General features: G+C 38.5%; 1 long non-coding RNA gene across 1 annotated transcript; it reads right to left on the bottom strand.

Annotated features, from left to right (window-relative positions):
- Nucleotides 1-401: 401 nt before the first annotated feature.
- Nucleotides 402-22,567, bottom strand: LOC119518920. The gene is made up of 4 exons (XR_005213877.1): nucleotides 22,399-22,567; nucleotides 21,689-21,863; nucleotides 4,974-5,379; nucleotides 402-1,087 (listed from the first exon to the last, which is right to left on the bottom strand). It is a non-coding gene; the product is annotated as an uncharacterized LOC119518920 (long non-coding RNA).
- Nucleotides 22,568-24,345: the final 1,778 nt, after the last annotated feature.

Here is a 24,345-nt window from a genome sequence, read left to right as displayed (position 1 = left end):
CTTCTTCTGCCAAACAGAGGCAATATCAAGATATTATTGAAGGTAGACATTAGCAGTCCTCTCCCTTCCTCAAATAAGATAAGGAATTAATTTTGTAGCATGTTATAGCCTTATCTCACTAGCCAAGGTAATCAGATTAAATCATTGTTCTAGAATTAAACAAAAAGATGTATGAGCTGGATGGTGTTGAAAAATAGTGATATATTATATATATTATATAATAATTATATTAAATATAATAAAAAATATTATGTTTTAGTGATATATTTATATATATACATACACACACTTACATGTATAGTAATATTTTAAAAGCATTTTTTTTTCACTTTAAGTATTTCCATTTTAGAAAAATCTAGAGATTCTCATGGCTTTAATCTTCCACAAAAGAATCAGGCTTATTCAGCAATTTTATGAGAATTCATTAGAATCAGTCTCTTCAAAAGTCACTTTTAACTCAAACTACCCAGCTAAAGGATTCCAGTATAGTTGAGAGTGATTTAAAACATGTAAGGTCAATAAATTTTGCTTATTTTTCTTTACATTGTTTTGCTTTCCTTTGGCAGATTTTTTCCTCATCTTTTGGTAGGTATCTTTCCAAGCTTTTTCTTTCTTGTGATTGCTTACAAAGGAATTATTTTTCTTCTATTAGAAATTCTAAGAAAATCATACAAAATTTATTATTTTATCCCCCTTTATAATAAAGATAGTCTTATCTGATAAAAAACTAAAGCATGAAATATTTGGAAGACCTTCAATATAGACAGCTTGAGTTAAAGTTGAAAGAAACTGTTGTTATTAGTTTATTACAATGAAAACCCTTTCACATAGAGTAGTGAAAACATGTCTAAAATACTCAACAACTTTGTTATTTTGCCTGAATTATGAAAAATGTCTATATTTTTACAAATCATTTATGTCATTAATCTGTCCCAGATATTTGTTTGAAATGAAGTTAAGGCCATTTCCTCTCCCATGAGGGTGGGTCTCCTCCATACTTGATCATCTTCCTCTTTGAGACAGCATTTTTCCTGCCCCTTTCCCTGGGTCATACTTGTGGAGATATTACGGCAAAATAGAGGAATGTCTAAAAATATAAAAAAAGAGGAATGTCTTAAAAATATCCTTCTGATTTAAAAAAACAAAGATAATGTGGAAATGGAACAGGTAATATAATTGTTAATGTAATAACATATGCTGATCTTATAACTTGTGAAGGCAGTACTTCACGATCATTCTTTAACAGAAGGAATTTCTTTAGAGGTTTTCTAACCTGGCTTCATGGTTAGGAATTAAAGAAAGGCATTTGTTTCTGCAAAACCCCTTCCAGAGGTCTGCAGTGCTAAATATCTGAAAGTGCACAAGCAAGACAAACTATTCACTACCAAAGAGATTTACTAAAGCTGCCTTGCCAAATACAAGTAGCTATGAAAATGTTTGACAAAATGAAACATAAAGGTCTGTTGGGCTTGGTGAGGGAAGAGAGATAAACAGTATTTGAGAACATTTTTCCTTCTCACCTATTTCAGGAAATTTTGACCAGAGATCGGGAGTCTTTCTTCTCTTTGCCAGAATGGCAATTGCGACTAGTTAAACAGGGTGAGAGTGAAAGAAATCCAAGGAAACACACATCAGTCAGAGAGTTTCCCTTTTCAAGGTAATATTGAATTCATCACTAATTTCCCCAAATGTTTCTTAGCACTGCTTTTGAGGTCTCTTACAAAAACTGTTTCAAACATCCACCCCCCCCCCACCCTCCCCACCCCCACCTCCAAACACACACAGTTTTGACGCTGGAGGCCCTGTGTCAGTGTAGAACCCTCACCTCCTCTGGGCAGTCATACTGCCTGTGGCCAGGTGGGGCCAGCCCAGGCAGAGGTCCGGGCTCCACTTTAGGTGCAGGATTCTGAGAGAAAGCATCTGGGGGCAGCTGGGCCCACAGCGAGTCTGCAGAGGCCTCACCCTGCCGAGCCCTGTGCCCCGAGGTCCCTGCTGTCCTGCCTCTGCACCCACTGGGGCTGCACAGATCCTGGGGCCCGCTGGTGCTCAGAACCCTCTCCTGCCCAGGTAGGCACCCCAGCTTGGAGCAGCAAGGCCCATGCATCTCTCAGCACCTGCAACAGTGGGCCAGATCACACAGCCCAATCCTCTACTTCCCACTGTGATTCCTGCTTTGTAACAGAAAAATTCTCCTGATTATCTGATGTCCAGTTAGAACAGTTTGTGATGGTTACTCTCAATGTGAGTTTTACAACTTGAATCTCTGAAGGGTGGGTGGGGTTGGAAGGTGAGGAGTCTCAAAAAGCTGTTTGGAAAAACAAACATGTGAATGAGTAAAACAACAATTAATCCAAATGGGACTTCTTTAAGGTCAAGCTCAGTAGCTCAGTAGCTACTCTTCATCTCCTTTAGGTAACTGCTTCCTTAAAACCAAAATAAGTCAAACTGAGGGCATATACAGTTGCACTTTTTTCTCTTTTTCTGTTGGGGCACTGAGAGGTGGATGATTTTTTCACAGAGATATCATAAAGTAGCTCATTTGATAGTGCAAGGTATAGAAACCAAAGAACATCTCATACCTTTATTCTTTTTCCATTGTTAGAACTTAAACAATTATCTTGGGGAAGTAGAATGCTGTCAGTGCTGGGAAAATGTGCTCTGATTGTGGCAGTTGACTAGGTCCATACATTAATAGATAAGAGAATATGTCACAGAGCTCTGTCATAGGGCAAGCAATTCTGCAAGACAGAATCATCTAAAGATAATGTGGCACAATACATGTGGGTGGGGGCAATAGTAAAACCAAAATATTTTGTAATATGGTAAAATATTTGAGGTGATGAGAGATATAATTGTTATTGTCAGAGATTAGGGTTTCTCCACCTTGGTACTACTGACACTTTAGACCGAATAATTCTTTTTTGTGAGTTCTGTCTGGTATACTATAGGGTGTTCAGCAGCATTCCTGGCCTTTATTCATTAGAGTGCCAGCAGCACTCCCTTCATCCCCAGTGTGATGACCCAAAATCTCTTCAGACATTTCTTATTGTCCCCAGACCCCCAGGTGAGAAGTAATGATATAGACAGAATTTGGATTTAGCTACATATCTAACCAAAATATTGGAAGCCTTTTCTGAACTTTCTGTTATACCATTCATCTATTTCGTTTGTCTTTGCACACAAAGAGAACAAGCTAGATAAAGGGTGAAAGCAGTCCCATGGTTTATTCTCTATAAATCAGAAACACATGTCCTACCCAGAGTCTAGATGGTTACACCAAATGAGATGGTTTACATTGATCCCCTTACTTGCCCTCTGTTTTTCTTTTTCTTTTTCCTCATTTCACTCATCAAATATAATAACCTAACTAATTTGTGTTGGACAGTGTTTTTCATTCTGGGGAGTTACAGATGAATATGGCACATCCTTGTCTCAAGAATCTAAATCTAGACAGAAGACAGAGGATGGCAAGTAAAATCACAACTATAGTACATGTTGGTCCATGCTCAGAAAGATCACCAGGTATAATAGAAGGTCACTAGAGGTTTATGTAGTTGAGGCTGTGAAGAGTCAAGGAAAGCTTTATGGAAGAAGTACCTTGAAAGATAGATAGGGGTTAAATAGGGATGACCTGGGAAGAATGGAAGAGGAAAGATGTTTTCAGAGAAAGAAGAGGGGCCTGGTGTCACTTTGATTTACTCCTTTGTTTATAATCTTTGCCACTAAGAAATCTAGAAACTTCTCTGCAATGAGAATCTCTGAAGTTTCTATACTGAAGTTTCAGTAGTTCTGCATTGTACAGTCTTTAATTTTAAGAAAATGACATTGAGAATGTGCCTGTGAAAGAACAGGATGATGGTCAAGGTCACTAGTTTACACATGAAAAACACTGCCTCTCACTAATAAAATGTCATCTTGGAATATTTCCCCTTGTTTCATGATATGTTCTTTTCCTTATTGAGCAGGACAGTGAACCCAAAAGATTATCAGAAACAAAAAGCAGATAATTCTCAAAGAAATGGGACGATGATCTGTCACTTTATATTGAAGAGAATGAAAGGGAATTTAAAAACTAGAAAAAAAGAAATTAGAAGTGTATTTGATGTCATGTACAAACAATTCATTTAAATTTGCAGTTGAAATGGTAGGGTTAATTGCTTTAAAGAAAGGAAAAAAACAGCTGTGGTAAAGTTATGTAATTCTATATTGTATGGGTAAAGAGTAATGATAAAAACATTAAGAATGTTAGCATATCTATTGAATTCATGGTTGTGATAAAAGCTTTACATACATTATCACATTTGATTCTCAATATAGCTCCCTCAAGTAGTTAATACTATCCTTGTTTGACACATGAGAAAGTAGAATGGCAGAGACATGGAGAGACAGGTCTCAGCAGGATAAAGATTACACCCTTGAAAAGAAATCAAAGAGTGTAATGAAGGGATTCTTTCTAAAAGTCTGGACAGAATTAGGGGTACAAGTTAGTGCAAGTGCAGCTCAGCAGCATCAACAGGGCTTATCAAAGCAGGAAAACACGATCACACCTGAGACCTGAAGTGGCTACTGGGGGAAGATTTTCTATGAGTCTCTGATGTTTCTATATGCCTTAAGAGCAGAGGAACTGGTCACTTATGTTTAATCTGTCTTTTCAAGGTGATTTGTGTAGTGAATTACCTTGGAAGATAAAGATTGTTTTTCTCCAGGGTAAAGGGCAGGCTTGGTCATTCTCCAGTATTATGAAGATAATGTCTCCCTAGATGACAAAGGGGCAGGTTTGCTTGAAGCTTATTTTAAAACATTTGGGTTTTTTAAACTCAGGATATCTTGGTGGTGATGCAAAACCCCCTTTGTGTGCATACCTTATGTGGGCTTTGTATCTTTCCCATAGTACATAAGAGACAGGGGAACAGATGCATACATGAAGCTTATATGGCCTGCTGTACCAAGAATAACCAATAATCTCTACTTACTCTTTTCTGACTCAGGCATCTCATGACTTCTTCCAGCATTGATGAAACTACAGCAGACAAAACTGTTTGCAAGTAGGGTGAAATTTCAGCTCCTTCCTAGTTCTTGACAGGAGCAAGGGAAGGGAGTGTAATCCAAACTCCGTGAGAGATGTCCAACAGCAGCTTGGCGTTGAGGGCTTAAGCAGTGGAGCATTAACATGGGCAGACCTTGGTTTGACAGGAGCCAGCTGGGTAGAACTGGGTCCTGGATGCTTAGAATTCTAAGTCCTCCATGAGGTTTTGAGGGCTCCTCCTAGAGCAGAAATGATGTGTGCATACTATTTTCAGATGTTGTCTCCTCATATGACTCATACATCTTTGCTTTTATTCATCATTTTCTTGTAAACTGAAATGTGGAAGAGATAACCTAAAGGAAAAGTAAGAGAAAAATGGGATTGAGTAGAGATATGCTACTTTGATGCTAGGTGAAATTATCATATGCAGAATTGTCTGCAATCTGACAATTCTTCAAGAAGATCTAGTTGATGACTATCTCATATATTGATGACTATCTCATATATCTCCTCACTCAGATTCCTTTTATCCATGGACACATGATCTCTATATTCACTCTCATATCTCATTATTCTGCTATCCAGCATCTGCTGTAGCAAAGCAAAGCCATCATGCTCATTCCTGTCTCTATAAGTTTTAGTTTATCTAGTTTTCCTTGTCCAGGATGTTATGTCAGGAATTGCCTTTTGCTCCTATTAATACAGATAGGAATCCACAATTGGCTAAAAAAGAGAGGATTATTTCTCTTTCATGTAAAGAAAAAGGTCAGAGATTGGCAGTCCTTTGTTGCTATGACAACTCTACAGGGTCACTGGGAACTCAAGAGCCTTCCATCATCATGCTCCATCATTGTTAGTGTGTGGCTTCCATTTTTAAGATTACCTCATGGATGATGTTGACTTCTGGAGCTTCAGCCAATGTGGCCATATTCCAGAACAAGTTAGGAAGAATAAAGAAAAGCAAATATGTTCTATTCCAGGTATATTTTCCCCATTTAAAGAGACTTCCCAGAAATTCTACCAAACAACATCTGCTTACATGTCAGAGGCCAAAATTAGTCATGAAGCCCTACCTAACCACAACAGACATTACAGAATGTAGCTTTTTATTTGGGCACTCTTTGTTAATATAGAGATTGACAAGGAAGAATGAGAAAATGTATTTTGTGGGGGCAATTAACAGTCTCTCTACAGATATCCTCTTCCCTGTTCCCAGATGACTAAATTGTGCCTGTCCTCCAATACTGGTTTTTGGCCCATCATCTCATGAAGCCTTCCAAGTAGTACAGCTTACATAACATTTTCTGCCTTTATCACTCATTTTGGGCCCTGAATTATAAATTACTTAGATTTCTGCTTATCTGTTTCAAGAGTAATCTCTTATTTCTCCAACTAGGCTGAAAGCTTCTGGATGTAGGAACTCTATCATAAATGTCTTCTGAACCCCTCTAAAGGATAGATCAGTGGTCTGCATAAAGCAGATGTTCAGTAATACTTGTTAAATAAAGAGGTACCAAAATAGCCATGACCTCCTTATATGAAAAGTTAATATGAGGATAAAACTAAAGAGATCACATATAAACAGGAGGTAACAGAGGGGCTCAGGAGAGTCTGTGTAGAATGATTGAGATGCAGTGAGGGTCTACAATTAGCTATTCATGACTGAAGGGTTCCACTGATTGTTTCAAAACTACAAATACCATATGTGGTCACCATAGGCCTTAGTAAATGTTGCTGATATTTGGTCAGGTATCTAAAGTCACAGTTGTTTGGTTTTGTTTTTCCTCAGCATATAGAATAGAAGACATAAGCAAATAATTGGTGGATTATTGCATTATTTTCCTCTGGACACTTGTTCATAATTGAGTTCAAATGGTTATTATTCTGCTATGAATTGCAAAGTTTGTTCCATCCACCCCCACATTTACACAGCTATTTCTAAGTTACTTAAAATGATAATAAAATAGGGATACAGTACTAATTTATTTAATCATGAGTTTTAGTCCTTTATGCTCTAAACCTCCATTAAAATAAAATAAAATCATGAATTTAATCAGAGTAACTGATTGACTAGATGATTTGTCATGCATAATCAAGCATTTGTCATTTCTGGTGCCTTTTATATCAATTTCCTTGTTTTTATAACTAGGAAAGATTTCAAAAGATCTAAGTATAGCTTTTCAAATGATGAGATGATCCATTTGCTCCTGGAAAGACATGCAGATTTTTTTTGGGGGAGAGGAAGATCAATTTATAGCCAGATGCCTTAAATATTTAGGTCATAATGATTTGGCAAACTCTTTAGCTGTGTCCCTGGTAAGATAATTAGAATTTCTCATTACTGTAAAATTTTAATCAATTTTAGTATAGTAGATAATTAATAGGTATCATAAAGTATCTCCTTTATACACTTATCAACCTGAAATATTTATTCTGATTCTAGTTTATAAAATAGTTTTGAGATTATTTATTAGTAAACTAGATGCCAAAATTTGAAGTAACTTATAGAGAATTCATACAGTTGCTTGCAAGAATTGGAGATTAAATAGCATATAATCTCCAAATGCAACTTTCAACTCTCTTGATAATAAGAAATGAATCCTGTTCTTAATTCTAACACAATATCTAAAAGTGAGATTGAAGAATAGCTTTCAGTAGGCTTCCCATTCCAGGATGAACTTTTTTAACATAATATCTGCTATTTCATTTATCTCTAGAAAAACATTTTAAATGGTAAATATTTCTTACTTAAATATTACACTATTTAAAAGTCTGGTAAAAATGCCTTGTGCCTGGAATGTGCTCAGTAATATTTATTAAACATTTATTCAATTTTGCAATTTAAGTTGATTTCAAATGAAGTAATATATTAAAATAGTAACAAATGGTAGAAGAAGTCAAGGAAAAGAAGAAAAAGAATAAATGCTCAACAAATATATGACCAGCTAAGTTTTAACTGTAATACATGGACCATTACTTGACATGAGCTAAGAGAAAATATCCAGATCCCAGGGTCCAGAATTTTATTCCTGACACATGACAAGTAATGACAACAAACATTCTGCTATTTTCTTATCTGGTTTGCTTTCAGGAGCTTCTCATTGTTATGTATTTTCATGTTATGGTTTATGCTTGTTTCTTAATCTTGTGTAATATTATTTGCAACTGTTTATGAAAAGGTCAAATTCAGACTTTTTCCATTTAAGGACTGTGATATTTAATACAAAAACTGTTTTCATGTGGGCAGTTTGAGTCACATGGTCATCTCTGAAGTGGGATCTGCATGCCCAGTCACATTATTGTACAAGTACATATAAGTATTCTCTTGTGTATAGACATAAATTTTTTCAGAAAAAAATAATTGGTGATACAAACTGGGAAATCATATCTAGGTATCTAACAACACCATTTATGACTGGGTAAGTAAGATAACCTAACTCTGCATTATACTTACTAGAAGGCTGCTTGGTTGCTAGTAATACAGTCACCATGATGGTAGAGCATTTCTGAAGAGTTAACTTTTTCTAAAGTAATCAGTCAACTTTGTCTTGGCTTTGTTCTAGTTGTGGGTTGATGGGCTAAAACATTTTAAGTGAACAGAAAGTGAACAGAGGGAGAGGATAATTCTTAGATATTTATACACTAATCTGTAAACATTTTAGCTGTTCTTAAACAACTAAATTGATAAAGGCTGATTTACAAGTGAGATTTAAATGTATTCATGTAGAAAGTTAGAACCTGATATTTTTTTTTTTTTTTCTATAGCAGGAAGTTCAGTTACTCACTTCACTAGGTCACAAAACAGCCAAATAGTTATGATGCTACATTTGATGAGTCAAGGTTCATGTAATTTCTCTGGGTTGACTTCCTAGTCTTCATACACACTAGAATTTCTAATTTGAAGAATGTGGCACTCTGTCAATGATGGTAATTATACAAGTTGTTGCATCAGGCACCAACAGAAAACAGCACATTCAGGTGAGCAAAACATTTAGAAAAGTATTTTATTAAGTGCTGGACTGGGGTGCAAGTTCAGATGGTTTGACTCCAAAGACTATGCTCTTAACTGTAGCATTATACTGAACAATTTATGGATTGAACATAGAGTTAGTGATTGAGTGGAAATCTCTTCATAGACTTGGAGCTGTGATGATCAAGGGTTTGTAAAACCCAACCACAGTGATTCTATTCATGGAAGTTTGCAAATTTTATTGTATAGCTTTTATTTTGCTTTGCACAGCCCATACCAAATGTTATGAAACATGCCTCTCCTCATTCTTCTCAACTCCAATCCTGGAGTAGAGATATATAATAAAAGCATATTTTAAAGCTTTTAATGATATTCTGATAGTTCAGCATATAATTCTTAGTAATTTTCTAATTGCATAGTATTTTATAATTTTTAAAAGATTCACTGTGCTTACAATGGTTCAAGACAGGTTATTTGTACACAGCAGTGAGTACAGTGGCTTGGAGTACTTGACAAGATTGTCATTTTGGGCCATGTGTTTTGCCTCTGTTCTCAGTACCTGTTAATGGAATAATTGGAAAGCAACTGAACCATACAGTGTTCTCAAATCCCATATGACTTCTAAATGGACTATGCTCTATGAGTAGTCTTAAGTCTTACTCTTATATCTTGCAGGGGAATGATACAGAGAGGCATGCTTTTTTAAATGCTTAGGTAACTGTTGTTAACTTTGTGAAGCATCCATTTACATAAGATCTTTGTACTCCTAAAGTAGCAATAATATAAACAAGTGGATCTATACAAGTGAGCAAATTGTTCCTGTTCTAATATAGCATACAACAGATTAATTGAAATTGCTGAGTGATGAGAGAAAACAGAAAAATTGAGGTAACAAGAGAAGAATGAAAGGGAACCATCTAACCCTGGTCCCTTTGTAACTCTCTCATGGAAATGGTTTCAGAAAGGAAGGGATGGAGCACTGTGAGTGTGCTGACTTTAATCCAAATATGGTGAGGGATCACCTACAGTCAATATACGGAGAGGAGAGACTTTTAGCCTTTGCCATGAGTTATGCTGCCATAAGAGAACAGATACTCAGCAACATGAGTGGTTTCAATCAATGGCTAACATCCTCTATGGCTCTGGTTCAATGTTTTATTTTTAAAGCATCATGGTATAATATAATTGTGCTTAAGAGCCTATAAATGAAGAGATGGTACAAACCAATGATCTTCTGTCTTATATGTCATCCTTACCTAGGCCATCTGAAGAAATACCAGCTAATTAAATATTGTGTAGAGGAGAACAAATGAGTTTATATACTGGTTTTAGCCAGAATTGATAAATGGATAAAAGAAATACCTGTAAGTTGACAACCAATCACTTGATGGCATTTTTTTCTCTATGTATACATTTTTTATTCAACTTTATGGAGATATATTCACATACCATGCAATCAGCCAAAGTGTACAATCAACTGTTCATAGTACCATCATATAGATGTGCATTCATCACCCCAGTCTACTTTTTGAACATTTTTCTTGTACCATAAAAAGTGAAAATAAGAATAAAAAATAAAGGTAAAGAACACCCAAAACACTCCCTCCCACCTTATTTTATATTTAGTTATTTGTCCACATTTTTCTACTAATCCATCTATACAATGGATAAATGGAGTGTGATCCATAAGGCTTAAATAATTGCACTGTCACCTCTTGTAAGCTATATTGCTATACAATCATCTTCAAGAGTCAAGGCTACTGGGTTGCAGTTTGATAGTTTAGGGTATTTACTTCTAGCTATTCCAATGCATTAAAGAGCATTAGGGGAAGTTTAAATACAACAGTTCAGGAGCAGCTTCTGCATCCATATGCAGTATGCAGGGGAAACTCTTCACAGGCATGTTTATCTGGCTTTGAGAGATGTGAATTACTGTCTCATGTAACATGTCTCTCCAAAACTGGGCCCCAGCATCCAGCTTCCAAGACCAAAGCTCTGGGATTGTCAGGAAATAGAGAAGGGGAGATAAGAAGGAAGCATTCACATTATGGAAAGCATTATGTTTCATACTTTTATTGGTTGCAATCACATGACAATATGAATATCAATACACCACTGCTTGATCAAGGGTGGGCTCAATCTCCCCAGACAATCATGCCTTGCAAATTAGGTGGTGAGGCAAGAAACCAAAACTTGTGTCTGTGGTTCCCAGCCTCAGGAACAGTAATATCCTTGAGACAGAAATAGTCCCCTAAAGAAACAGATGGCCCTGCTCATGGGCTTCCAAATGGCAATACCTTTGAGCCACCCTCCCCTTATGAAAATGGATCCTGACACACATTTACATGGGCTCTCTATGATGAGCCTCCATCCCATCATGCTTAGCAATGCATGAGCTGCACTTTGCACATGGTTAAAAGTATTCTTAAATAGAAAATAAGAACTTCAAGGGGACAAAGATTTCAACTTCATTTGCTTGGGAAAAGTATATAATAATGAATACATTAACCAATCTAAATTACCTTCTCAAACCTCTAAAATTTTGTATTCTAATATTTCCTGCCCTTTCCAACCTTATTTCCAAAAGAAGTAATCCATGCAATAACCAAGAAATTCCATTAATTAAATAATTAATTAAATTAATTAAATTAATTAATTAATTAAATCTCAAAGAAAAAGCAGAGCACTTTTTTCAGAGGAAGAATGTGCATGAATGAACCAACTTATCCTAGAAACTAATTACAGGGTCATTTAGTGATCCTGAGAAAATTCACCATAATTAAATTTGGGAGTTTCTTGTTAAAAGTGAATTGCTGGAGATGAAGCAAGATGGCGGAGTGGTGAGGTGTATGTTTTAGTTACTCCTCCAGGGAAGTAGGCAGAAAGCCAGGAACTGCGTGGACCGGACACCACAGAGCAATCTGACTTTGGGCATACTTCATACAACACTCATGAAAACGTGGAACTGCTGAGATCAGCGAAATCTGTAAGTTTTTGTGACCAGGGGACCCGCGCCCCTCCCTGCCAGGCTCAGTCAGCACTGGGAATGAGGAGGGAGAACTGCAGTGGCAGCTCTTATTGGAAACTCATTCTACTGATCCAAACTCCAATCATAGATCAACTGAGACCAGACACCAGAGAATCTGGGAACAGCCAGCTTGGTGGAGAGGAGATAGGGATAGCAAAAACAGCAAGAAAAACCCAAAAATAAAAGCAGAGGCTTTTTGGAGTTCTGGTGAACATAGGGGAAGGGCAGAGTTCAGGCAGAGTGAGGGTCATATGCAAATCCAGAAGAAAAACCATCTCTCTGCCCCCTGAACCTTTCCTTAATGGCCCTAATTTCTTTGTCTCTTAGCATTTCAATAACTCATTAGATCTGCAAGGAGGGCTCTTTTTTTTTTTTTAATCCTTTTCTCTTTTTCTAAAACAATTACTCTAAGAAGCCCAATACAGAAAGCCTGAAAGATTTGCAATTTGGGCAGGTCAAGACAAGAGCAGAACTAAGAGAGCTCTGAGACAAAAGGCAATAATCCAGTGGCTGAGAAAATTCAATAAACACCACAACTTCCCAAGAAAAGGGGGGCATCCTCTCACAGCCATCATCCTAGTGGACAGGGAGAACTCCTGCCCATCACTGGCCCCATAGGCCAGAGCTGCCCCAGACAACCCAATGTGATGGAAGTGCTTCCAATAACACACACACACCACAAAATCGGGTGTGGATATTAGCCTTCCCTGCACCCTCAGCTGGTTGTCCCAGAGTTGGGAAGGTGGAGCAGTGTGAATTAACATGCCCCATTCAGCCATACTGTCAGCAGACTTGGAGCCTCCCTACACCGCCCTGCAGCCCAGAACCACCCTGGGGGAATGCCACTCACCTGTGACATAGCACAGTCATCCCTCAATAGAGTACCTGGGGGTGCACATCCTGGAAGAGGGACCCACTTGCAAGGCTCAGGGGCCATATGACAATACCAAGGTCTTCTGGGTCAGTTGCAGAGACAAACTGTGGCAGGACTGAACTGAAGGATTAGACTATTGCAGCAGCTTTAAAACTCCAGGAACACCAGGGAGATTTGATTGTTAGAGCCACCCCCCTCCCTGACTGCCCAGACACATGCCCCCATATACAGGGTGGGCAACACCAACTACACACACAAACTTGGTACACCAATTGGACCCCACAAGACTCATTCCCCCACTCACCACAAAGAAAAAGCAGGGGAGAACAGGCTTGAGGGGAACAGGTGGCTTGTGGATGCCACCTGCTGGTTAGTTAAAGTGTACTCCATGAAGCTGTAGATCTGACAAATTAGAGATAAGGATTTCAATTGGTCTACAAATCCTAAAAGAACCCTATCGAGTTAAGCAAATGCCAAGAGGCCAAAAACAACAGAAAATTTAAAAGCATATGAAAAAAACAGACAATATGGATAATCCAAGAGCAAGCACCCAAATCAAAAGCTCAGAGGAGACACAGTACCTGGAGCAATTAATCAAAGAACTAAGGATGAACGATGAGACCATGGTACAGAATATAAAGGACATGAAGAAGAGCATGGTGTAAGATATAAAGGACATCAAGAAGACCCTAGAAGAGCATAAAGAAGACACTGCAAAAGTAAATTAAAAAAATAGATGATCTAATGGAAATTAAAGAAACTGTTGACCAAATTAAAAAGATTCTGGATACTCATAGCATAAGACTAGTGGAAGTTGAACAATGAATCAGTGACCTGGAAGATGACAGAATGGAAAATGAAAGAACAAAAGAAAGAATGGGGAAAAAAATTGAAAAAACTGAAATGGACCTCAGGGATTTGATAGATAATATAAAACATCCAAATATAAGACTCATTGGTGTTCCAGAAGGGGAAGAGAAGGGTAAAGGTCTAGGAAGAGTATTCAAAGAAATTCTTTGGAAAAACTTCCCGAATCTTCTAAACACCATAAATACACAAATCATAAATGCCCAGCAAACTCCAAATAGAATAAATCCAAATAAACCCACTCTGAGACATATTCTGATCACACTGTCAAATATGGAAGAGAAGGAGCAAGTTCTGAAAGCAGCAAGAGAATAGCAATTCACCCCATACAAAGGAAACAACATAAGACAAAGTAGTGACTACTCAGCAGCCACAATGGAGGGGAGAAGGCAGTGGCATGACATATTTAAAACTCTGAGAGAGAAAAATTTCCAAGCAAGAATACTTTATCCAGCAAAGCTCTCCTTCAAATTTGAGGGAGAGCTTAAATTTTTCACAAACAAATGATGAGAGAATTTGCTAACAAGAGACCTGCCCTACTGGAGATACTAAAGAGAGCCCTACAGACAGAGAAACAAAGAAAGGAGAGAGAGACATGGAGAAAGGTTCAGTACTAAAGAGATTCAGTGTGGGTACATTAAAGGATATTAATATAGAGAGGGAAAAAACATATATGACAATACAAACCAAAGGATAAGATGGCTAATTCAAGAAATGCCTTCATGGTTATAACATTGAATGTAAACGGATTAAACTCACCAATTAAAAGATACAGAGTCACAGAATTGATCAAAAAAAATGAACCATCAATATGTTGTATACAAGAGACTCATCTTAGACATGGGGACACAAAGAAATTAAAAGTGAAAGGATGGAAAAAATATTTCATGCAAGCTACAGCCAAAAGAAAGCAGGTGAAGCAATATTAATCTCAGATAAAATAGACTTTACATGCAAGGATGTTATGAGAGACAAAGAAGGCCACTACATACCAATAAAAGGGGCAATTCAACAAGAAGAAATAACAATCATAAATGTTTATGCAACCAATCAAGGTGTCACAAAATACATGAGACAAACACTGGCAAAAATAAAGGAAGCAACTGATGTTTCCACAATAATTGTGGGAGACTTCAACACATCATTCTTTCCTATAGATACATCAACCAGACAGAAGACTGATAAGAAAATTGAAAACCTAAACAATCTGATAAATGAATTGGATTTAACAGACATATATAGAACATTACATCCCAAATCACCAGGATACATATTCTTCTCTAGTGCTCATGGAACTTTCTCCAGAATAGATCATATGCTGGGACATAAAACAAGGCTCAATAAATTAAAAAAAACTGAAATTATTCAAAGCACATTTTCTGACCACAATGGAATACAATTAGAAGTCAATAACCATCAGACACTTAGAAAATTCACAAATACATGGAGCTTAAACAACACGCTCCTAAACAATCAGTGGGTTAAAGAAGAAATAGCAAGAGAAATTGCTAAATATATAGAGATGAATGAAAATGAGAACACAACACACCAAATATATGGGATGCAGCAAAAGCGGTACTGAGAGGAAATTTATAGCACTAAATGCATATATTAAAAAGGAAGAAAGAGCCAAAATCAAAGAACTAATGGATCAACTGAAGAAGCTAGAAAATGAACAGCAAACCAATCCTAAACTAAGTAGAAGAAAAGAAATAACAAGGATTAAAACAGAAATAAATGACATAGAGAACAAAAAAAAAAAAAAAGAGGGGATAAATAACAACAAAAGTTGCTTCTTTGAGAAGATCAAAAAGATTGGCAAGCCCCTAGCTAGACTGACAAAATCAAAAAGAGAGAAGACCCATATAAACAAAATAATGAATGAAAAAGGTGACATTATCATGGATCCCGAAGAAATTAAAAAAATTATAAGAGGATACTATGAACAACTGTATGGCAACAAACTGGATAATGTAGAAGAAATGGACAATTTCCTGGAAACATATGAACAACCTAGACTGACCAGAGAAGAAATAGAAGACCTCAACCAACCAATCACAAGCAAAGAGATCCAATCAGTCATCAAAAAGCTCCCCACAAATAAATGCCCAGGGCCAGATGGCTTCACAGGGGAATTCTACCAAACTTTCCAAAAAGAACTGACACCAATCTTACTTAAACTCTTTTAAAACATTGAAGAAAATCGAACACGACCTAACTCATTTTATGAAGCTAACATCAATCTAATACCAAAACCAGGCATAGATTCTACAAAAAAGGAAAACTACCAGCCAATCTCCCTAATGAATATAGATGCAAAAATCCTCAACCAAATACTTGCAAATAGAATCCAAAGACACTATAAAAAAATCATACACCATGACCAAGTGGGGTTCATTCCAGGCATGCAAGGATGGTTCAACATAAGAAAATCAATCAGTGTATTACAACACATTAACAAATCAAAAGAGAAAAATCAAATGATCATCTCAATATATGCTGAAAAAGCATTAGACAAAATCCAACGTCCCTTTTTGATAAAATCACGTGAAAAGATAGGAATTGAAGGTAACTTCCTCAATATGATAAAGAGCATATATGAAAAACCACAGCCAGCATAGTACTCAATGGTGAGAGACTAAAAGCCTTCCCTCTAAGATCAGGAACAAGATGAGGATGCCCGCTATCACCACTGTTATTCAACATTGTACTGGAAGTGGTAGCCAGGGCAATCTGGCAAGACAAAGAAATAAAAGGCATCCAAATTGGAAAGGAAGAAGTAAAACTGTCATTGTTTGCAGATGATATGATCTCATATCTGGAAAACCCTGAGAAATCAATGATACAGTTACTAGAGCTAATAAACAAATTTAGCAAAGTAGCAGGATACAAGGTTAATGCACATAAGTCAGTAATGTTTGTATATGCTAGAAATGAACAATCTGAAGAGACACTCAAGAAAAAGATACCATTTTCTATAGCAACTAAAAAAATCAAGTACCTAGGAATAAACTTAACCAAATATGTAAAAGACCTATACAAAGAAAACTGTATAACTCTACAAAAAGAAATAGAAGGGGACCTTAAAAGATGGAAAAATATTCCATGTTCATGGATAGGAAGGCTAAATGTCATTAAGATGTCAATTCTACTCAAACTCATCTACAGATTCAATGCAATCCCAATCAAAATTCCAACAACCTACTTTGCAGACTTGGAAAAGCTAGTAATCAAATTTATTTGGAAAGGGAAGATGCCTCAAATTGCTAAAGACACTCTAAGAAAGAAAAATGAAGTGGGAGGACTTACACTCCCTGACTTTGAAGCTTATTATAAAGTCACAGTTGTCAAAATAGCATGGTACTGGCACAAAGATAGACACATTGATCAATGGAATCAAATTGAGAATTCGGAGATAGACCCCCAGACTATGGCCGACTGATCTTTGATAAGGCCCCCAAAGTCACTGAACTGGGTCATAATGGTCTTTTCAACAAATGGGGCTAGGAGAGTTGGATATCCATATCCAAAAGAATGAAAGAGGACCCCTACCTCACACCCTACACAAAAATTAACTCAAAATGGATCAGAGATCTCAAAATAAAAGAAAGTACAATAAAACTCCTAGAAGATAATGTAGGGAAACATCTTCTAGACCTTGTATTAGGTGGCCACTTCCTAGACTTTACACCCAAAGCACAAGCAACAGAAGAAAAAATAGATAAATGGGAATTCCTCAACCCTAGAAGTTTCTGTACCTCAAAGGAATTTGTCAAAAAGGTAAAGAAGCAGCCAACTCAATGGGAAAAAATTTTTGGAAACCATGTATCTGACAAAAGACATATCTTGCATAGATAAAGAAATCCTACAACTCAATGACAATAGTACAGACAGCCCAATTATAAAATGGGCAAAAGATATGAAAGACAGTTCTCTGAAGAGGAAATACAAATGGCCAAGAAACACATGAAAAAATGTTCAGCTTCACTAGCTATTTAGGGAGATGCAAATTAAGACCACAATGAGATACCATCTCACACCAGTTAGAATGACTGCCATTAAACAAACAGGAAACTACAAATGCTGGAGGGGATGTAGAGAAATTGGGACTCTCATTCATTGTTGGTGGGACTGTATAATGGTTCAGCCACTCTGGAAGTCAGTCAGGCAGTTCCTTAGAAAACTAGATATAGAGTTATCCTTCGATCCAGCAATTGCACTTCTGGGTATATACCCGGAAGATTGGAAAGCAGTGACACAAACAGATATACTGCATGCCAATGTTCATAGCAGCATTATTCACAATTGCCAAGAGATGGAAACAACCCAAACGTCCTTCAACAGATGAATGGATAAATAAAATGTGGTGTATACACACGATGGAATACTACGTGGCAGTAAAAAGGAACCTGTTGTGAAACATACGACAACATGGATGAACCCTGAAGATATAATGCTGAGCAAAATAAGTCAGGCACAAAAAGAGAAATATTATATGCTACCACTAACGTGAAGTTTGAAAAATGTAAAACAAATGGTTTATAATGTAGAATGTAGGGGAACTAGCAATAGAGAGCAATTAAGGAAGGGGGAACGATAATCCAATAAGAACAGATAAGCTATCATGGGTAAATTTAACATTCTGGGAATGCCCAGGAATGACTATGGTCCATTAATTTCTGATGGGTATAGTAGGAACAAGTTCACAGAAATGTTGCTATGTAAGGTTACTTTCTTGGGGTAGAGTAGGAACATGCTGGACACAAAATAGTTAGGTTAGTTGTCTTTTTGTTACTCCCTTGTTATGATCTCTTTGAAATGTTATTTTATTGCATGTTTTGTTAAATTTTTTTATTTTTTTATTTTTTATACAGTTGATTTAAAAACAAGGTTTAAAAGAAAACAAAAACAAAAAAAAAAAAAACAAGGAAAAAATATGCAGAGCCCCCTTGAGGAGCTGGTGGAGAATGCAGGGGTATTGGCCTGCCCTAACTTGTTTGTTGCTAATGTGCTCACAGACATAGGGGACTGCTGGTTTTGATGGGTTGAGTCATCTACCACAGGACTTGCCCTTGGGAAGACTTGCTGCAAAGGAGAGGCCAGGCCTGCCGATAATTGTGCCTAAGAGCCTCCTCCCAAATGCCTCTTTGTTGCTCAGATGTGGCCCTCTCTCTCTAGCTAACCTAACTTGACAGGTGAAATCACTTCCCTCCCCGCTACGTGGGATCAGACACCCAGGGGAGTGAATCTCCCTGGCAACGTGGAATATGACTCCCAGGGAGGAATGTAGACCCGGCATCGTGGGATGGAGAACATCTTCTTGACCAAAAGGGGGAAATGAAAGGAAATGAAATAAGCTTCAGTGGCAGAGAGATTCCAAAAGGAGCCGAGAGGTCACTCTGATGGGCACTCTTATGCACAATATAGACAACCCTTTTTAGGTTCTAAAGAATTGGCGTAGCTGGTGGTGGATACCTGAAACTATCAAACTACAACCCAGAACCCATGAATCTGGAAGACGATTGTATAAAAAATGTAGCTTATGAGGGGTGACAATGGGATTGGGAAAGCCATAAGGACCACACTCCCCTTTGTCTAGTTTATGGATGGATGAGTAGAAAAATGGGGGAAGGAAACAAACAAACAAACAAAGGCACCCAGTGTTCTTTTTTAGTTTAATTGCTCTTTTTTACTTTAATTATTATCCTTGTTATTTTTGTGTGTGGTAATGAAGGTGTCAGGGATTGATTTTGGTGATGAATGCACAACTATGTAATGGTACTGTGAATAATCGAATGTACGATTTGTTTTGTATGACTGCATGGTATGTGAATATATCTCAATAAAATGAATATTAAAAAAAGTGAGTTGGTGTGTATGCATATTTAAAAGCTGACTGTCATTATACACCTTTGACTGTATAATTCAGATTCTTCTATAAAGCAAACATTTAGCCCTTACAGAAACCAAATTTAAGATGAAAAGACCAAGGCTCAGCCAAGGTTGAGGGGCTCACCCACTGCAGTCAATTTATTGGTGTGACTAGCGAGACAGGCTCCTCACTCCTGACTCCTCAGCAGCTCCTCTACGCTGCACCCCACTGCTCCAGGAATATCTGTGTCCCTTATTAGCCTCCCAAAGGATTTTTCTCCCTATAAATAACACCAGGAGAACTAGTGAGAAGAGCACCACCCTCACTGCCTTCCTGCCCTGACAAAGCTCACCTGGGCAGATGCTAACTTCCCTGGTCTAGGGTTTCTGACCTGTAGGAAAGAAGGCACTGGCTCTACAAGGTGCCTTGACCCTTTAGAGAGGCTTCTCCCCTCTGCAGGGCTGCTGTGTGTGTGTGTGGTTGGGGGTTTCCCAAAATCAAATCCTCAGTGGGGCCTGAATCCCTCAAACAGCCAGTCCTCTGCCAGCAGGGCTGCAGATGTGAACCAGATCTGGGGGCAAGAACCAGGCAGCTGGTGGGATGCCTCCTGGAATTGCTCAACAAGTATTTGTTAATTGTGATTTAATTGAAAGAGCAGGGAGGTTAATCAAGAGCAATTAATCAAGAGCACAAACTATATGTTATAAATAAATAAATACGTTTTGCCATCTCCAAGAATTCTCTCAGTTATTTACCAGGTTATCACATCTCATTTTCAGTAAATAAGGAACAGCCTGATGTTTCAAATATTAGAGTTTCTGTCATTTTTCCACCAGATAAAAGGGGAGAAATTCAGTTTATCTGGCAAAGTAAAAAGTGCTACCTGTGATGAGGTATAAAACATAAGGATTTAAAATGTTCAAAAAGAATGGCATGTGTCCTGAAAGAACCACTTCAAATGTGACTATGAACAATTATTCAGCAGCTGCTTCAAGGAACAACTAAGAAGACAAGAGAGAAGCAAAGTAAAATGGTGCAACTCTGAATGGCTTTTGCAGAACCCCATCATGACTCAAACATCACTTCAAATGAGCTTGTGTGTCTTTCCTAAATAAAGACCCAAACACGCCCAGGGTTTAAGACTTGAGTCTTGATCCGTTTTTTCTCACCTTAAAAATATGAAAGAATAAAGACAAATATGAAAGACGGTAGCATCGGGCTGGCTGGCAGTGTGTTTTCAGGACTGCACCCAGGGCACTGTGTAGGCAACAGCTGGAGTCAGATCTGGCCACCTTCAGAGAAGTGCATGATCAATGGGAGTGGAGGGAACACCCAGTCCCAGGCTACAGAAAGGGTCACTCTCAGACCACGTGAGACTGAAATGGCCTAAGGGGCAAGGAGACTTCTCAAGTGAGAAGGGCCTTGAGCCAAATTTCAAGCAAGAGGGTCTACATGACTGCAGAATGGCTCATTCTGCACAGAGAAAGGGGCTTTGAGGGCACTTAGGGGCAGAGGAAAGCTTCTGGCATGTTTCATAGGGGTCCATATAAATTCTGTTAGAGAAAAGATTTTGTATTACATTTCATGTAGAAGAAAAATATCAGTTATCAAGTTAAAGACACAAAATGAGTACCTTTGAACCTATATCCTTAGTTGTAAACCAAGATTCAGAGTATTTTTGCAGTTTTTAAGTTAAGTATTTCTCATAAAAGGAGAAGAAATGACTTCATGTTAAGGGAAAATGCCCTTATAATTTAGGATTCAATAGGCTGATTTGGAATAGGGCTGAAAATGAGGGACAACAGAATAACCATGAGCCCAAAAGTTTAATCAACAAGCATTACTTCCAAAAAGCAAGTCTTGTGCCTCTAATACTAAATAAAAGAATTTATAAATATTATTACTAGAAACATATCAGTCCCTGGGGAGCATGGATTTCACAACAGAGAAAGGTGACAACCACAGCTTTTATTTTAACTGCCATGGGTCTGCAGGTGGACAGGTCCCAGCGTGGCCCAGGTGAAGGTGTTGCTTGTGCTCCCCCCACTCACCTGCACCTGCTGCTTGAGCTCCCTGGCCTAGGTGCCCTCCTGGAAGGTGTCCTCCCACTGAGAGGCCTCTGCCAGCATGTTCAGTGTGGTTTCTGCTTCCTGGATCCACTTGAGGAAGTTCTCCAGGTCCTGGTGAGAGGCCTGTGCCTCCAAGGCCCTCTGCCTTTTGGCAATACTGAAAGAACAACAGGAGGTCTCATTGGCTCCAGGCCCAGCCTGCATGTACACCTTCACCAAGGGCGTCAGCTGCAAGGACAATCACTGATGACCATCAACCTGGCAGGCGGGAGGTTTGCTGACACTGGGTCCTGACTGAGCCTTCATGAAGGAGCCACATGACTTGTGAGATGAGGAAGAGAGACAGGCAAACCAAATTGTGGGGCTCTGGAATGGGGAGAGGTGAGACCAGGGCCCACCTTCACAGCATACTCTTCTGGTACCCACTTTCCTCCTTCAGATTCGGGGTGCAGGGTTTGGTCTGTGGGGTGTGCTGAGCTCACCAGCAAAAGGCGAGGGTCGACCCTGGAGCCCTTCTCCTTCCTCCAGAGAGGACACCCACCCTCAGCCAGCCCAGAAGCCCGCTGCTCTTTACCCCATTTTTGTCACCCCGGAAGTAGCGGCGCCCCTCCCCCAGAGTCCCTTCTCTCCAGGCTGTTCTTTGTTCATTTTGTTTCTTACCTCACCGGCAAATCTCTTCTCCAGAGTCTTACCTGGGCTGAAAATCTCAGAACGTGTGATCAGCTGCAGGGCGTGGGCCTAGGAGGACACGGGGACGGGCGGCCGGAGGGGATGCTGAGCTGGAGAGGGAGCATTGTGGGGCACAGAGCACGGTCTCCAGGGATGCTCATCTTTTCAGTCTAGCCTCGCATCTGCTGCACCAGGCCGCTGCCAGAGGAACGCGCAAGAGCCTGACCCGCGCCCGGCCACGGGACCAGGAACTGGCAGCCAATCAGAGCTCACGTTCGGAGGCATGGGCGGAGCCAGGGGCTGAGCAGGCGGGGCTGCCGCAGACTGCCTGGGGAGAGCGGCGGCACCGGTTCGCAGCCCGGAGCTTCGCACTGCCATGGACGGCACAGTAAGGATGCCTGGATCCTCATTTTTTTTTTTTTTTTTTTTTTTTTTTTTAATCTAATGGAGTCAAGCTTTCTTTGTTGGGTGCTCTAGACTTCCCACAACGTGACCCCAAGCTAACACTCCAGCTCTGTTGCTTACCTTGTTGAGGCAGCAAATGAACCCAGATCTACCTCCTGCTCACAAGCCTTTTTGATTCTCCCCCTGCCTCCCCAGCCTCGACTACTCAATTCTAAATTTGTCCTTTCTGAAGTTTTAGCTCCTGTCTCTGGATATCAGTATCTCTTAAGACCCTTTAAGATATTGTATACTTACTAGTGGATCTTAACATTATAACAATTGGTATTATACCTGTGTGGGCAGATGTCTGTTCTCCACTCTTGGTATGTAAATCTTTATAGGTCTGGGCAAGGTATTTTTTCCTTTTAAGGTACTTCACATCCTTAAGTAGGCTGACTGTGATGTTCAAATGAATTGAAAGAATGAATGAATGAATGAATGATGTTAATTAACTGTATGACCCATGGCAGTCCGGATTGTGGCTTGGATTTTCTTATTTATAAAATAAGGTTGAAGGAGACTCTCGATGCTCTGCGTGTTATCCTCCAGTTTAAAAAAGTTATGATTTTAATGACGTCATATAAGGAGAAAGTGTAGGATATTTGAAATTAAGTATAAAAAACTCTTTAAATATAATTACCTGTTCAGTTTCCCTTCTTCACACCTCTGTTATTTTTAATTCCCTGCTAATGTTAGCAAATGAAGCACAATGCTAAAATTTTACAAAAAGTAATTAATAAAAAGTTTTCTTAAATAACGGAGTGCATAATGGGGGAAAATGTAGTGGCTTTCTCTCCATTGGCCACAATTCCCCTTCCTCTGAGAAGGTGGGGTCTCCTCTTATGTGATTTTACATTTCCATATTCTAAATAAGGTTTATCAATATTCAAAAGGGTTGAAGTCTTATTTTGTTAAATGAGGATAGATGGAGTTTTGTGTCCCAACCTCCCCTATTTTCTTCCCTCAGCATTACCTTTTTAGAGAAATAGATGTTCAGTGTTGACAATTATTTCTTGCCCAAACATCATTAACCACCAAGCAGTGAGGTTCACTATAATTTTGTTTCCTCTTTTTCTTTGTTTGACTTGAGAATACCAGTGGATTTATATATGCTTGGTTTTCTTTGCTCTCATTGCTGATTTTTCTTACCTTTCCAGTGGCCCAAAAGTACAATTTTCCATCAAGTTCGGCATAGTAAGCCATCCGTCATTGCTCATATTTTTTTCTTGGGGACATGCTTTCTAAACCTGTTGCACAGCCTCCATACTGTGTGTTCTGTGTGTTTTTTTTTTTACTCATTTGGATTCATGATTCCCTGAATATAATGCTTTGGGGTTTTTGGTTTTGTTGTGGTTTTGGTTTATTTCATCATTGTGTCTGAGTGCATCCTTCAGTAGTTTTTTTTTGAGTCAAAAGAAGAAGGCACAGCTTGGCATTGTAGGACCAACTGATCTGCTCTGATTTGTTTCCCTTCCTCTTCTCTGGAATTGTCTTTCCCCCTTTGACTGAGATGTATCTACTTCTCT

Source organism: Choloepus didactylus, chromosome 22, assembly GCF_015220235.1.
Source record: "Choloepus didactylus isolate mChoDid1 chromosome 22, mChoDid1.pri, whole genome shotgun sequence".
In the NCBI taxonomy this organism is placed as follows: Eukaryota; Metazoa; Chordata; class Mammalia; order Pilosa; family Megalonychidae; genus Choloepus; species Choloepus didactylus.
This window is presented reverse-complemented; position numbering and strand designations above follow the sequence as displayed.